Here is a 12,958-nt window from a genome sequence, read left to right as displayed (position 1 = left end):
GCTTCTACGGTCCTATAGTTCTCTCCATGGCCAGAAGGTCTTTCTAAGGAATATGTTTTTGGAGAGGGGAGAGTCTGTGTTGGGATTAAGTCTTCTGAATAGAGAAGGGAGGAGTGATGTTGGAACATGACTTTTCCCACTCTAAGATGGAACAATGCTGTAGTGGATGAAAGTATGTCCCAGACACAATATCAAGGAGAAAGGGGACTGTTTTGTATGGAAAGGGAAAAAAAAACAGCAAGTGATTTTTGTAAGGTTTACATCTAATGAACGCAGGACAATGTTTACATTATGAGAAAACAAAGAAAGGGGGTTAAGAAGGAGGTAAGAGATGGAGACGCAATGCTCAGGGGATAGAGTTAGGGATGGGTTAATGAGGGCCCGAGGAGGTGCAAGCCATGTCCTGCATCATGTGATGCACATGTCACCTGCCTAGGCAAAGTCCACAGAAACTTAGCTAAAGAGAGAGCTCAGCTCTTTCCAGGTCTTTGCTCTTGTATTCATTTTTTTTTATTTTCAAAGACAGGATCTCACTCTGTTGTCCATAACTCACTGAGGCCTCGAATACCCAGGCTCAAGCAATCCTCGCACCTCAGCCTCCCATGTAGCTAGTGCTACAGGTGCACACCCCTGTGCCTGACTAATTTTTTTTAGATACATTTGTGCAGATGAAGTCCCGCTGTGCTATCCAGGCTGGTCCCCAAATCCTGGGCTCATGAGATTCTCGTGCCTCAGCCTCCCAAAGTGCTGAGATTACAGTTGTGAGCCACCACACTCAGCCTGTTTATTGATGTGGACAATTTACAATAGCATAATCCAATAGAAATATGCGCAAACCACATGTGTCATTTTGAATTTTCTAGTAGCATGCATTAAAACAATGTAGATAGGATAGGTGAAATTGACTTGAATAACATATTTTCCTTAACTCAATAAAATTGTCCCTTGAACAACACAGGTCTTGATTGTGTGGGTTCACTTACATATAGAGTTTATTCTTCCTCTGCTACCCTTGAGACAGCAAGGCCAGCCTTTCCTCTTCCTTCTCCACCTCAGCCTACTCAACATGAAGACAAGGAGGATAAAGACCTTTATGGTGATCCACTTCCACTTAATGAATAGCAAATATATTTTCTCTTCCTTATGATTTTCTTAACAACATTTTCTTTTCTCTAGCTTACTTTATTGTAAGAATACAGTATATAATACATATAACATACAATATATGTGTTAATCCACTATTTATGTTATTGATAAGGCTAATAGTAGGCTATTAGTTGTTAATTTTTAAGTGAGTCCAAAGTTATATGCATATTTTCAATGGCGCAGGGGTGGGTACCCCTAAACTCCATGTTGTTTAACAGTCAACTTTATGTCTAAAATATTATTATTTCAACATAGGTAATTAATATTTAAAAATATCAAGGAAATATTTTACCTATTAACATATTTTGAAATCAGGTGTGCATGTGATACTTGCAATCTATCTATATTTAGACTTGCCCCATTTGAAGCACTCCTGTGTTGACTTGCCACCATATTGAACAGCAGGTCTAGAATAAACCTGCTCCTGTGGCTTGGGCATATGATGCTTCAATGTGCTTTCTCTTTCAAGTCAAAGCCACAGTCAGCCACAGAAGGATGTTGAGGGTATCAGGATCATGCTTCCCACACCACTTATCTGCTATTATTATTATTATTATTTGTTACTGCTATTTGTTTTTCTCAAAACTCTTAGTGGGCAAAGTCGGGTTCTCCTTGTATCCATCAGCCTAAGTTTTCTCCCAACTCTTAGCTTCCCTCCTTATGGTGAGATATTCCCAAATTGTCTCTTTCTGGACAGTCTGTTCTCTCATTATTCTCCTTGCCTCAGCTGCTCCTGTGAGCTCCGTGCACTGGCAGAGATGAGACAAACAGGAAAACGACTCACAGTCAACTTGAGAGTGAGAAGTTGCTAAGACACATGGAAACTTTCCACATAAAACAGGCTGGTTTCTCTTTTTCCATCAAAGAGAGAGAGACAGCACCAACAAGTGACTCGGAATACGGTAAGTCAGCCAGCAAAAGTGATCTCAAAGTGACTTCACCTTGTCAGCAATTGCCTCCTAGAAGGACTGCAGTGTTTGCATCTGAGAAACCAGCACCCAGGCTCTTGCAAATACACACAGAGTATGCTTCCTGAACCTAATCACAGGCGTTTATTTTGCACTGGGAAGCTGGATACAGGTAAGGAAATGAAGACGGCCCTCTCCCTGAATAGACACAAGAAGGAAGTAGTGTACTCTGAGTTATAATTTGGCTGTAACCAATATTTGCTCATTCTCCTCCCCTCCTTCCTCCTCTTCCACCTCTTCCTTTTTCTTGCCTACCTCTTTCTCCTCCTCATGTAATACATTTTAAAATATTTCAGTGAACTTGTAATTTGCTTACATAATAATTGTATTATTTTAACGTGCATATCTTCCCTTTTTCAGAAGCCATTTGAATTCCTTTTTTTTTTTTTTTTCTGAGAGAAAGGGTCTCACTCTGACGCTTAGGTTGGAATGCAGTGGTGCCATCATAGCTCACTGCAGCCTCCATCTCCTGGTCTCAAAGCGATCCTCTCACCTCAGCCTTCTGAGTACCTGGGACTATAGGCATGAGCCATCATGCCCAGCTAATTTTGGTATTTTTTGTAGAGATGGGGTTTTGCTGTGTTGCCCAGGTTGGTCTTGAATGCCTGGGCTCAAGCAATCAACCCACTTCTGCCTCCCCAAATGCTGGAATTACAGGCTTGAGCCACTGTGCCTGGCCGAATTCTTTTTTTTTTTTCTAGGAACTGTCCATGCATATCCTTTGCCCATTTGCTATCTATTGCTTGTTGATCTTTTAATAATCACCTCCTAGGAGCTGCTCCTAGAGGAAGGAGTTCAGTCCTTTGCTTGTGATATGAATTGCAATGTTTCTCCTGGTTTGCCATTTGGGAATTCAGTAGGGGATATAAAATAATATATAAAAACAAATGATGGTCACATATATAATAAACAACCACTAATTGGAAGACCATATTGGAAAAATGAACAAAGAAGAATAACTAGGAAGCCTTTGGAAAATAAAAACAATGAAGAGGATGGTTAAAAGTCATTGAAATAGTCTTGTAGCATATTATAAATCCTCAATGATTAAAGCAAACATGGCATTGGTAAGTAGACATAGAGACAAACCAATGGAACAGACCAAAGAGTCCAGAATAGGTAAAATGTATATAGGAATCCTGGACATGAATAGCTGGCATGTCAATCTTTGGGAAAAGATAAATTTCAACAAACAGATTGGAACACCTGGTTAGCCTTATGGAAAAATTTAAATCTGGGAAGGGGGGGACTTAGGAGGGAGGATCCTTTGAAGCCAGAAAGTCAATACCAACCTGGGCAACAAAGCAAGATCTCACTTCTAGAAAAAATAAAAATAATTATTAGGTCATGATAGGCATATACCTGTGGTCCCAGCTGTTCGGAAGGCTCAGGCAAGAGGATCACTTGACCCCAGGAGTTTGAGGCTACAGTGAGCTATGATCACACCACTCCACTCCCTCCTGGGCAGCAGAACAAGACCCCGTCTCTAAAAAAAGATGAAAAAGAAAAAGAAAAATCTAGATCCATGTCCCACAATGTATTCATGGATAGATTCTAAATAGATCAATGATTTAAATATAAACAATGAAGCTATGCTTGTATTAAATATACTAGAAGGAAGGATGGGAGAATTTATCATCTTGGAGTGGGAAGGTCTTTCTAACAATGAAAGTATAGATAAGTCACAAAGGAAACCACTAATCAAAATTTCTGTATAAAAAATACACCATAAATGGAGAATATTAAAGCAAACTTGGGGTCTTCTTCCCTTTCCTAGTTTTGTTATTTTATGAGTTTGTAAGAGAAAATTAAGTGCATCTAGGCTAGCCACCAAAAATAAAACTAGTATTTCATCCTTTTAGAAAACACCAAATGAAAACATGAGCCCTGTGCTGTCTATTAAGGTAAACAGCAGCTTCCTGTGGCCATTGAAATTTGTTTACTTCAATTAAATTTAAAAACTATTTACTTGTTGATATGGTTTGGCTATGTCCCCACCCAAATCTCATCTTGAATTGTAGTTCCCATAATCCCCACATGTTGTGGGAGGGGCCCAGTGGGAGGTAATTGAATCATGGGGGCAGTTTCCTCCATGCTATTCTCGTGATAGTAAGTTTTCACGAGATCTGATGGTTTTATAAGGGGCTTCCCCTTCACTGCACTCTCATTCTTCTCCTTACTGCTGCCATGTGAAGAAGGACATATTTGCCTCCCCTTCCACCATGACTGAAAGTTTCCTGAGGCCTCCCCAGCCTTGCAGAACTGAGTCAATTAAACCTCTTTCCTTTATAAATTACCCTGTCTTGGGTATTTCTTCATAGCAGTGTAAGAATGAACTAATACACTTGTTTACATCTGCCACAATAAAATCTCTCAATAGCCATATGTGGCTAGCTGCTACCATATTGGGCAACACTGATTTCTATGATTGTAGAAAATCCCACTGGAAAGCATTGGCCATTTGCTGATTCAGCAAACTTTTCTTGAACTGTACTCCAAGCACTTCTGTCGTTGTGGATACAAATAAGCACAAAACAGAGAGAAATCCTTGCCCTGAAGCCACTTATATTCTAGTGAGATCTACACAAAGCCAGGAGGCGGTCAAGTCTTGTTGCACAAAGCCTCTACCTCTCACATTCAGTACACAGTTGATTTATATATGTAGGTTTGATAACGAAAAGTGAGGCCTGAGCACAACAGAAGGAGCCAATACTCATCTTTATAATCCCTGAGCATGATACGGCACCTAGTGCAAAAGCCATTGCAGTTCTTGCCTTTACTTTCAGTGGCAAAAATCGCAATGACTTTTGGACCAACCTAATAAAAGCATATGTGTTTCATCAGTAAATAAATTCATCTTTATGAAACATCTCCTCCTCCATTTTGTTTATAGGGAAACATAATTATAGAGCTCAAGAGATGAAATGTCACACAGTTAGGAAGTGAGAGAGCCAATTATCTATTCTCTGCATTGGACACTGTCTCTGGAGAGTGATTGAAGGACCCAGGGTACGTTTCAGAGCAAGTCACTCTATAAAGAGAAATGTCTGAATCTTAAATATCTGAATAATGATCATGTTTATCATTGAAAAGATTGCTCCATCTATTTATTTTAGAAAACATTTTGGGAGAACATGTAATACGTGCAAGCTTCCTTTTTCCTTTAAGACCAGTTATTTTGATGTGTGTGATGTGTGGTTTGCAAGGTAAGATTGCCCAGCTCATTGCCCGAGTTTCTTCGGGAGAGAAAGCCAAGAGCTAAAAGACCCACAGAGACAGTGAATTGTTATAATAAGCTGTGATCTTCACATTGAATTTGAAGTGATGACACCTTCTTTTAATCCAAATTAGTATATAATGATTTAAGTACATACAATTATATGTGTTTAGGCAAAGTGCTAGTTTTCTTTTTAAACTGAACTCAGCTCATCCAAGCACTTGCAAAGTGTTTATTTTCAATATCTGTGATTATCTGAATTTCATCTTATGTGTGAACATAACAGCAAGTCCTATACAATTTCCCAGAATACCATATTACCCTGCTGATTAGTAAAATCGTAAACCACAGGTATTTGAGAGGAAACATGTATTTCTCAAATTAAAGACTGATATTTAGATCAATATCAAAGTTTTGTATGTGTCATGAAAAGTTGTGGAAAATGTGTGAAATCTCACCAAATAACATAGGTTCTATTAGTTATTTATATAATGAAATGGATAACTTAAATTATATGTTTACCAATTTAAAATAATTTTTAAACTATTATTTTTTCTTTGACAATGTAAGCTCTCTATAAAAAGATACTGAAAATATCAAAAAAGCAGAAAGTGCAGTTCACCTATGATTCAATAATTTTTGGAAATGAATGTTAAACATTTCTTGGCTTGTTTGCTTTTAAGTTTGTTTTTTCTATGTTCATTTCACATAATTAAATTTACAATATCTAATATTCTCATTACGTAGAATTGAATCTAATAATTGAGATTTCAATGCTTCATATAATTTTAAAAACCCTTTTGCTTGTATATTTCTCTTTACCTCTCAGAATCAAAGCCATTTCTTTTGAAAACATTAAAATTAAATTATCTTGGCTGCGCAAACATAGAAAGGGAGTTTAACATTAGACATAAGTCAAATCTAGGAGCAGCAAGGATGATTCACCAGAACACTGAGTGTATAAGGACTTCTAATTCCCACATTTTCACGCTGGACAAAAACATCTCAGGGACACCTGTGTCACTAAACTGTAAGCTCCGCAATGGGCAAATTTTCCAAATTTTTCTTCATTGCTACTTTGAATGGAACGAATGCTGACCCAGAACGCGACTTTCTTATTCATTTTGATTTTTTTTTTTTTTTTTTTGAGAGGGAGTCTCGCTCTGTCGCCCAGGCTGGAGTGCCGTGGCGCGATCTCGGCTCACTGCAAGCTCCACCTCCCGGCTCCATGCCATTCTCCTGCCTCAGTCTCCCGAGTAGCTGGGACTACAGGCGCCCGGCTAATTTTCTGTATTTTTAGTAGAGACGGGGTTTCGCCGTGTTAGCCAGGATGGTCTCGATTTCCTGACCTCGTGATCCGCCCGCCTCGGCCTCCCAAAGTGCTGGGATTACAGGCGTCAGCCACCGCGCCCGGCCCCATTTTGATTCGCTAGCATAGAAAACTCCCCATTCATCTGTTACCTCCCACAAAAAATAGCCTGCCTAATTATTTTTTCGATTTTTTCACCCTAATTATCTCAGAGACATCTACATGTGCTTTTGATGAGTGCAATTTAAATGCATTCGTGGCTGATCAAGCCCTGTGACAGGCATTTTGGGAGAGACGCAAGCAAGTGCATCTAGCCCTTGCAGTCGAGGAGGAGTTTAAATCTAGAAGATAAAATAGAAGACTGCTTTATAATTAAATGATAAATTTAACCCCCTTCCTTTCACCTCAGGGTAGCTTATCCCAATTAATGTGCACTCAACAAAAAAGAGAGTTTGATTTTCAATAATGACTTAAATGTCTATGCTAATTCTATGATGTTCAGAATTGACTCTAGGCTGATTGTATTATAGCAAATTAATGACAAGATAATGTTAATGACGTAAGGGTAACTGATGGAGAAGGTCAGCCTAAATTAGTGAAAAGTATGAATTTCTGCAGTGCTCACTGAAAAATTAAATGCTTACAATATTTGTCCATAGTGCTGACTATAATGAACAAACATGCTCATTTATAATTATTGAATTAATTATAGTCAAATCTATGACTTTTCTTTCTTTTGTTTTAAACTTTCTCACCTGACCTAAGCCAATTTAGCTGTTCATCAGTTCCCAGGTTCCTTGGACCATATCAGGAGGCTCCCAATATAAGACCAGCCCCAAAACTTGGCTTTCTAGGGGATGCTTTACCATGGAGATCAACCCTACCAACAGAACAAATATTTATTAGCCTACAGACACGCTGTGATAACCTCAAGAATAGTCTCCGTACACAAGAGCTTTTCACAAAAGATACCCATTGACATAGAAAGAATGATATTCCAAAGTCAGATTTATACATGTTTAAGGTTGCTTTGGACAAAAGTCTCCCCTGAAAGTGTAGAGGGTGGCAAAGTGTGGGCTACATGGGACTCACTGGATTATAGAACATGAACATTGGCCTGAAGCTACTTGGTGCTGAGCTGCCCACATTCTCAGACGCATACAAGTTATGTGTATTAGTTCTTTATGGCCAGTGTAACAGAGCATCACACACTTAGTGGTTTAAGACAACACAAAGTTATTGTCATATGTTCTGAAGAAATCCAGCATGGCTCTCAATGCGTTAGTATCAAGGTGTTGTCAGGGCTTCTTTCCTTCTGGAAGTTCTAAGGGAGAAAATGTTTCCTTGTTCTTTCTAGCATCTAGAGACTACCTATATTTCTTGAGGCATGGCTCCAATTTCCATCTTCAAAGCCAGCAATAGCAGGTTTCATGCCATATCACTCTGACCTATTTGTCTTTCTCTTCCACTTTTAAAGATTCTGTGATTCCATTGGGCCCACCTGGATAATCCAAGATGATCTCCCTATTTTAAAAATCTCCCTATTTTAATTCCATCTGGGACCAGAATAGCCTTTTGTTGTGCAAGTGGCATATTCACAGTTTCAGGGAATTCATCTATGAACATCTTTGGTAGAGGCATTATTCGGCCTGCCACACTATATTACCATATATATAATCACTGTCCATGTCACCCACCAAAAAAACTTATTTCTAATACACCTGATGATAAATAAGGAAACTCTCTTGTTGATTCCAAAAAGGATATTTGGAATATAAACTTTTGGATATGTTTGGATTTCTGATTAAGGTTCTTAAAATACTAAGGCTCTAGACTGGACTGCAAATAAAGTTAATATTCATACACACATACACCATGCAGTTTATAAGAAGGCATTTTAAAGCCAATTATCAAACAAACAATATTAGACCATGCATTCAGTGCAATTTGCACTATGAAGCAAATGGAATTTTATCACTTCAATTTTATTTAGCAAATGCTTTCTGAATTAAAAGTGTCCAAAATACAGGTTTAATGGAAATCTCACAGTAGGAACAGCTTGTAGGTAGATTTAGTCCAATCCTCCTATGTTAAAGATGAGAAATGTCAACTGAGAGAGATTAAGTGACCGGCAGAAAGTTAGAGGTGAGACCTAATTCTTCTAGATCCAAATCTAGTTCTGTTACTAGAAATATAACACAAATCCTCATTTCTGATAGTGACCTTCGAGTGTCTCCAATTTAGAATTATTACATTTTAATGTGTCAGAGTAAATCTCTACTTAAAATTGTTTAAATAGAAGCAATCAGCAATCAGGCTGTGGTCTAACTTGAGGTTTCCACTAGTACCTCATTGATTTTATTTTGCACTTAGTGAAATAGAAGGTAAGAATAAAGAGTAAGACTTGGCCCTAGTGTACAACCAACCCTTGTCACTCTCCTGTGAAGAGGATCATAAAGGGTGCATTTGGAATTGTGGGAGAAAAGACCAAAATACATCTGCTTTACTCCATGGGTAGCATTTTGTGCATTCTTAGACACGCAATGCCATTAACTGTATGGAAACATGAAAAACATATCAATCTCTATAGCAACTATGTTGTGTTCTATTATGATAAATGTGGGTGTCAAACCTTGAGCAACTGGGAAAAGGGTAAGTGATTTTAAATGTCTGCTGTTCCTGAAACTGCTTGAAGACATTCTGAAATGATGACTGTGTGAAAAGTCACAGTCAATACTCATAGCATTGAGATAACCAAAACATAATATATCTTCCATATACTAAAACAAAATAATTGTGGTGTACATCGGCAGAGATTCATCTCTGTCAATGTACTAAGTTGATATGGTTTGGCTGTGCCCCCACCTAAATCTCATCTTGAATTGTAGTTCCCATAATCCCCACATGTTGTGGGACGGAACTTGTGGGAGGTGATTAGATTATGGGGTGGCTCCCCCATGCTGGTCTCATGATAATGAGTTAGTTCTCAGAAGATCTGATGGTTTTATAAGGGGCTTCCAGCTTCACTGGGCACTCATTTATCTCTCCTGCCACCATGTGAAAAAGGACATGTTTGCTTCCCCTTCCACCATGATTGTAAGTTTCCTGAGGCCTTCCCAACCATGTGGAACTGAGTCGGTTAAACCTCTTTCCCTTATAAATTACCCAGTCTCAGGTATTTCTTCATGGCAGTGTTAGAAGGGGCTCATACATAAGTCAAACCTACAGCTTTGGCTGAATGTCCCCAAACTAAGATTTTAGGTGTAGAGTCATCAGAGCTTACAAAGCACTTTACATGCTTTTTAATTTTGTCTTCTAAACAATCCTAGGCAGAGTTCTTCTCATTTTACAGATGAAAAAACTAAGAATCAGAAAGGTGACATGCCCGATCTAAGTTTACTGAGTTAGTAGATGCTTGAGCTAGGGGTCTCACTTAGTCTAATGACTCATTCATGACTGTTTTCCCCTCCAGAAGAGCTATTGCCTTCTAGCTGGGTTGCACTTGCCCTTGCCCCTATTTTTTCTACTTCCTGGTGCATGTTTTACCCAGCGCAGAGTACTTGCAGAATCAGGTGGTCTTTGTCACTCAGAAAGTGTCTTATCTTTTGGTTGCAGAAGCTTTGTTGGAAAGTCTCTCTATGATTTGGATACTGCCCCTATTGGACCATCAACCTGACTCACTGGTCTTCTAAAAGCACCTAAAAGCCGTCTTTTATTCTCCAGCCAAATGATGCCAAGACAACAGTCTAAATTCAACCAATGGTCAGATATTCTGATCCCTGTTCCCATTGAAAACCTGCTTTGGAAGATCATCTCAGCAATCCATCTGTTCATTTATCTAACGGATATGTATTCAACGACTGCTGTGTTCAAAATACGCAGGTGAATCAACACAAAAGTTTTGTTTGTGTCCTCAAGAGTCTTCCAGCATAATGAGGGCAGTCATTTAAAAAAAATTCAATTCAGCTTAGTAGAGTTTTATTACTGAGGCACTCAAATGAGCTACAGTACCAGGGAAATCCCATACAAATGTCGTTTCCCAGGACAGGGGATTTGATTTTGTTCACTGTGGTAGACCTAAGTTTGCCTGAGATAGTTAAGCAAGGGTTCCAGAAAAAGGGAGCTTATGTTTTCTAGAAATAGGAAGACATTCCAGGTGAGAAGAGATGGACTTTGCAAAGCAAAAGAGTATTATGGCATAGCGTGGAACATGGTTGAACACTTCATATCATGCAGAAATTGAGAAAAAGTGGGTAAGAGAGGAGACAGGGAAAGAGAAAGAAAGAGAAGGAGAGAGAAGAAAAAGATGAATAAGGAGGAGGAGAAAGAGGAGGAGAAGAAGGAAGACATGAAAAAGGAGGAGAAATAAAAAAAAAGAGGTGAGGGGAAGGAAGAGGAGGAGGAGGATGAGAACAAAGAAGAAAAGAGGAGAGGAAAGGCAAGGAGAGGAGAGTAAAGATAAAATAAGGGCCAAACATAGCTGGGAATGATGGGTCATGCCTGCAATTCCAGTACTTTGGGAGACTGAGGCAGGAGGATTACTTGAGGCCAGGAGTTGGTGACCAGCCTGGGCAATATAAAGAGACCACTGTCCTGGAAGAAGAAGAAAAGAAGAAAAGAAGAAGGAGAAGGAGAAGGAGAAGGAGAAGGAAGAAGAAGAAGAAGAAGGAGGAGAAGGAGGAGGAGGAAGGGGAGGGGGCGGGGGAGGGGAAGCCCAGATAGAGATTGCTGAATTCCAAAATAGCCTTGCATTCTAAGCTTCAGAGTTAAGATGGTACTCAATAGAGATATAAAACAAATAGTTGTTTTTGTTTGTTTGTTTGTTTGTTTTTTATTCGAGACAGAGTCTCGCTCTGTCGCCCAGGCTGGAGTGCAGTGGCGCGATCTCGGCTCACTGCAAGCTCCGCCACCCAGGTTCACACCATTCTCTTGCCTCAGCCTCCCCAGTAGCTGGGACTACAGGCGCCCGCCACCACACCCGGCTAACGTTTTGTATGTTTAGTAGAGACAGGGTTTCACCCTGTTAGCCACGATGATCTCAATCTCCTGACCTCGTGATCCACCCGCCTCGGCCTCCCAAAGTGCTGGGATTACAGGCGTGAACCACTGCACCTGGCCACAAATAAAGAGTTTTAAGGAGGGTGTAGAAATGAACTTTTTTTTTTTTTTTTTTGAGATGGAGTCTCACTCTGTCTCCAGTGGAGCGATCTCGGCTCACTGCAACCTCCACCTCCTGGGTTCAAGCAATTCACCTGCCTCAGCCTCCCGATTAGCTGGGACTACAGGTGCGTGCCACCACGCCAAGCTAATTTTTGTATTTTTAGTAGAGACAGGGTTTCACCATGTTGGCCAGGATGGTCTTGATCTCTTGACCTCGTGATCCACTCGCCTCGGCCTCCCAAAGTGCTAGGATTATTGAAGAAAGACTTTAGGACAAATTTGAGGAATGAATTCAGAGCCAGGAAAGCCAGTGCAGAATTTACCCCAATAGTGTGAGCACACGATGCTGAAAGCCCTTCGTGGGAGGTCCCAGAAGAAAGAAGAAGAGGGACTGGCTTAACAGATACTCCAGCAACTGACAGGGCCCTAGATAAATTCACAGTGGTGAAGGAGAGAAAGGAGTGGGGTGGTTCCCAGGAGTTCTTGTGCTGTTCACGGATACAAGAAATGCAGGAGAGAAGAGGAGATGGGTTTTCTTTTTTGGTGGGGGAGGGTACACTTGGAGTGTGTTTTATTTGAGATGCCTAGGAGATTATATACATAGAGTGTGACCCTAATATTTATCCAAATGTACTCTTAGAAAATGGCATTATTTCTTAATCTGAAAAGCAAAGCCAAGAATGCAGAGAAACAAACAAAAAAAAAAAGCAAAGAAAAAAAAAAGGAAAAGAGGCTTCTACCAACAATCTTCATTGATTTTAAAAGGTTTTAAAAATCCAGGTACATTTTTGTAGTTTGTAAGTTACTAAAGCATGTATCATTAATTAGGAACCATGCCATGATCAGCAGGATGGCAATAGGAAAAAATGCATCTTACATAAATCCATTGCAAGGAAGCTGGCCTTATAGATTCAAGTATCCATTGTTCCCTTTTTGAGCTATAAAACGAGTGCATCAGCTTTCTTCCAATGGAGGTAAATTGACCCTACAAAGTTAAATCTTAAGTACTTGAGTGGCTTTTAAAAGGGCTAACGAAAGAATTTATAAGTTGAGATCTATGAATGAAGGCATAGTACTTAATGAACCTTTGGTAACATTTTTTTTTAACAAAAATTCTTAAGAAGTTTTTAATGGAGAATCAAAAGGGTTTGCTCATGC

This window comes from Pongo pygmaeus, chromosome X (genome assembly GCF_028885625.2).
Source record: "Pongo pygmaeus isolate AG05252 chromosome X, NHGRI_mPonPyg2-v2.0_pri, whole genome shotgun sequence".
Taxonomy (NCBI): domain Eukaryota; kingdom Metazoa; phylum Chordata; class Mammalia; order Primates; family Hominidae; genus Pongo; species Pongo pygmaeus.
This window is presented reverse-complemented; position numbering follows the sequence as displayed.